This window comes from Ovis aries, chromosome 6 (assembly GCF_016772045.2).
Source record: "Ovis aries strain OAR_USU_Benz2616 breed Rambouillet chromosome 6, ARS-UI_Ramb_v3.0, whole genome shotgun sequence".
In the NCBI taxonomy this organism is placed as follows: Eukaryota; Metazoa; Chordata; class Mammalia; order Artiodactyla; family Bovidae; genus Ovis; species Ovis aries.
This window is the reverse complement of record NC_056059.1, coordinates 111,775,628-111,779,925: the sequence shown is the minus strand read 5'-3', so window position 1 is coordinate 111,779,925 and position 4,298 is coordinate 111,775,628. Positions and strand designations below refer to the sequence as shown.

At 43.6% G+C, this 4,298-nt stretch overlaps 1 non-coding gene across 1 annotated transcript; it reads left to right on the top strand.

Annotated features, from left to right (window-relative positions):
- The first annotated feature begins 851 nt into the window (after positions 1-851).
- Positions 852-924, top strand: TRNAR-ACG (transfer RNA arginine (anticodon ACG)). Its single transcript has one exon. It is a non-coding gene; the product is annotated as a tRNA-Arg (tRNA).
- The last annotated feature ends 3,374 nt before the right edge of the window (positions 925-4,298 follow it).

Here is a 4,298-nt window from a genome sequence, read left to right as displayed (position 1 = left end):
AAATAGAGGGGAAACAGTGGAAACAGTGTCAGACTTTATTTTGGGGGGCTCCAAAATCACTGCAGGTGGTGATTGCAGCCATGAAATTAAAAGACGCTTACTCCTTCGAAGAAAAGTTATGATCAACCTAGATAGCATATTGAAAAGCAGAGACATTCCTTTGCCAACAAAGGTCCGTCTAGTCAAGGCTATGGTTTTTCCAGTGGTCATGTACGGATGTGAGAGTTGGACTGTGAAGAAGGCTGAGCGCCAAAGAATTGATGCTTTTGAACTGTGGTGTTGGAGAAGACTCTTGAGAGTCCCTTGGACTGCAAGGAGATCCAACCAGTCCATTCTGAAGGAGATCAACCCTGGGATTTCCTTGGAAGGAATGATGCTGAAGCTGAAAGTCCAGTACTTTGGCCACCTCATGGGAAGAGTTGACTCACTGGCAAAGACTTTGATGCTGGGAAAGACTGAAGGCAGGAAGAGAAGGGGACGACAGAGGATGAGATGGCTGGATGGCATCACTGACTCAATGGACACGAGTCTGAGTGAACTCCAGGAGTTGGTGATGGACAGGGAGGCCTGGCGTGCTTCGATTCATGGGGTCGCAAATTTGGACACGACTGAGCGACTGAACTGAACTGAACTGAAACAGGGAAAGGTGTGGAGGAGATAGTTCTGGGAGATTGCCAGGGAAAACACAGTAAACAAGGGCAAGGCTTGGTGTGCAGATGTGAGTCAGTGCCTTCTCCATTGGCAAGATTCTCCTGTGATTTTGTTTTAGCTATATTAAGGCATAATTGAAAAATCATTGCTTATTTAAAGTGATCATTTGATATACCTGATAATTTGATATACTTATGATTTCCCCGGTGGCTCAGATGGTAAAGCATCTGCCTACGATGCGGGAGACCCAGGTTCGATCCCTGGGTTGGGAAGAGCCTCTGGAGAAGGAAATGGCAACCCACTCCAGTACTCTTGCCTGGAAAATCTCATGGACGGGGGAGCATTGTAGGCTACAGTCCACGGGGTCGCAAAGAGTCGAACACGACTGAGCGACTTCACTACTATGCATTGAGCGACTTCCCTGGTGGCTCTGACGGCAATGTGTCTGCCTACAATTGCAAGAGACCTGAGTTCAATCCCTGGGTTGGGATTTCCTTCTCCTGGAGAAGGAAATGGCAGCCCACTCCACTATTCTTGTCCCATGGATGGAAGAGCCTGGTGGCCTACAGTCCATGGGGTCACAAAGAGTCAGCGTGACTGAGCGACTTCACTTCTATGCATTGTAAAGGGATTCCCCTCACTGTGTTTGTTAATTAGCATACAATTACCTCACAAATTTACCTTTTTTTCCTTAGTGAGAACATTAAAGTTCTACTCTCTTAGTAAATTTTGATTACTCAAATATCGTGTTCTCAGCTATAGACACCTCAGACTGTAGTCCTTTCAAAACTGAAAATCTGTACCCTTTTTACCAACCTCTTGCTGTTTTTTTCCCTCCCCCTAACTCCTGGCAACCCCTTTTCTACTTTCTGTTTCTTTTTACAAAGATACAATTTACCAAGTTAATGTAACAGAAGTTAAAATGGTGATGGCAAATTTTAATCAGGAACTGTTATAATAGGGGGAAAAGAGACCTTGGTATAGAGCTGACACTTAGAGTCAAGGCATAAAGAAGAGGTCAGTGGGTGGAAAATCACCACCAGTTTAAGAGAAAAGAAAAAATGTTTCCTTAAATCTAGAAAACAAAACATTAAAGAAGCAGCAACATCATCTGGAGGTAACAAAAAACCCATGCATTTCTAACATACATTCAAAGACATCCTTAAGCAAAGACAGGCATAGAGATCTTACAGCTTTCATTCTAAAATTTTGGACAGGTACATGAGACAGATATGATGATACAAAAGTCACTGATTTATAAAAGAACAGTTCAGTTCAGCAGCTCAGTCGTGTCCGACTCTTTGCGACACCATGGACTGCAACACACCAGGCCTCTCTATCCATCACCAAATCCCAGAGCTTGCTCAAACTCATGTCCACTGAGTCGGTGATGCCACCAACCATCTCATCCTCTGTCGTCCCCTTCTCTTCCTGCCTTCAATCTTTCCCAGCATCAGAGTCTTATCAAACTAGTCAGCTCTTCGCATCAGGTGGCCAAAGTATGGGAGTTTCAGCTTTAGCATCATTCCTTCCAAAGAAATCCCAGGGCTGATCTATTTCAGAATGGACTGGTTGGATCTCCTTGCAGTCTAAGGGACTCTCAAGCATCTTCTCCAAAACCACAGTTCAAAAGCATCAATTCTTCAGTGCTCAGCTTTCTTCACAGTCCAACTCTCACATCCATACATGACCACTGGAAAAGCCATAGCTTTGGCTAGATGGACCTTTGTTGGCAAAGGAATGTCTCTGCTTTTGAATATGCTGTCTAGTTTGGTCATAGCTTTTCTTCCAAAGAGTAAGCGTCTTTTGATTTCATGGCTGCAGTCACCATCTGCAGAGATTTTGGGGTCCCCAAAATAAAGTCTGACACTGTTTCCACTGTTTCCCCATCTATTTCCCATGAAGCAATGGGACCAGATGCCATGATCTTAGTTTTCTGAACGTTGAGCTTTAGGCCAACTTTTTCACCCTCCTCTTTCACTTTCATCAAGAGGCTCTTTAGTTCTTCTTCACTTTCTGGCATAATGGTAGTGTCATCTGCATATCCAAGGTTATTGATATTTCTCACAGCAATCTTAATTCCAGCTTATGCTTCATCCAGCCCAGCATTTCTCATGATGTATTCTGCATATAAATTGAATAAGCAGGGTGACAATATACAGCCTTGATGTACTCCTTTCCCCATTTGGAACCAGTCTGTTGTTCCATGTCCAGTTCTAACTTTTGCTTCTCAACCTGCATACAGATTTTTCAGGAAGCAGGTCAGGTGGTCTGGTATTCCCATCTCTTTCAGAATTTTCCACAGTTTGTTATGATCCACACAGTCAAAGGCTTTAAGCATAGTCAATAAAGCAAAAGTAGATGTTTTTCTGGAACTTTCTTGCTTTTTCAATGATCCAATGGATGTTGGCAATTTCATCTCTGGTTCCTCTGCCTTTTCTAAAACCAGCTTGAACATCTGGAAGTTCATGGTTCATGTATTGCTGAAGCCTGGCTTGGAGAATCTTGAGCATTACTTTGCTAATGTGTGAGATGAGTACAATTGTGCAGTAGTTTGAGCATTCTTTGGCATTGTCTTTCATAGGGATTGGAATGAAAACTGACCTTTTCCAGTCCTGTGGCCACTGCTGAGTTTTCCAAATTTGCTGGCATATTGAGTGCAGCACTTTCACAGCATCATCTTTCAGGATTTGAAATAGCTCACCTGGAATTCCATCACCTCCACTAGCTTTGTTCGTAGTGATGCTTTCTAAGGCCCACTTGACTTCACATTCCAGGATGTCTGGTTCTAGGTGAGTGATCACACCATCGTGATTATCTGGGTCGTGAAGGTCTTTTTTGTACAGTTCTTCTGTGTATTCTTGCCACCTCTTCTTAATATCTTCTGCTTCTGTTAGGTCCATACCATTTCTGTCCTTTATTGAGTCCATATTTGCATGGAATGTTCCCTTGGTGTCTCTAATCTTCTTGAAGAGATCTCTAGTCTTTGCCATTCTGTTGTTTTCCTCTATTTATTTGCAATGATGAGGAAGGCTTTCTTGCCTCTCCTTGCTATTCTTTGGAATGCTGCATTCATATGGGTATATCTTTCTGTCAGGCGAGTGTATGCTTCTGGGCTCTTGTCTCATCACAACAATGATTTGGAGCGATGGACATTAAAGCCCTTGGCGCATCACAGCTCCCTGGTCTTGAATAAACCGTGTCATAGCTCTTAGACAAATCAGTGTTACAGCTCTATTTTATTTAGAAGATAGCAGGAGAATCCATCCTCGAAGAAGAGAAGAGAGTGGAGGAATGTGCCAGCACGCGGGGGTGGGTTGAGGGTGGGGGGCGATAGAGAGAGAGAGAAAAAGAGCATAGGCACGCAGGAGAGAGAGAGCGCTTGGCTCCTCCTTTTATATGTTTTCTTCCCCCTGGGTCTGCCCTATGCAATTTGGGCTCAGCCAGGAGTGCTGTTCTACCTGAAGTCCTCACTCAGGTCCTCAGACCTTTCTTTGACCTTCCTTTGTTCTATTTTTCCAGGCTTTTCCCTTCCTTGTCTTTTAGCCACTGCCATTTTGGACTGCTTTTCCCTATTCTAACTACCTAACATTTCCTTTTCTCCTTTGTTTTTGGCTTCTCTTCTTTTAACAGCTATTTGTAAGGCC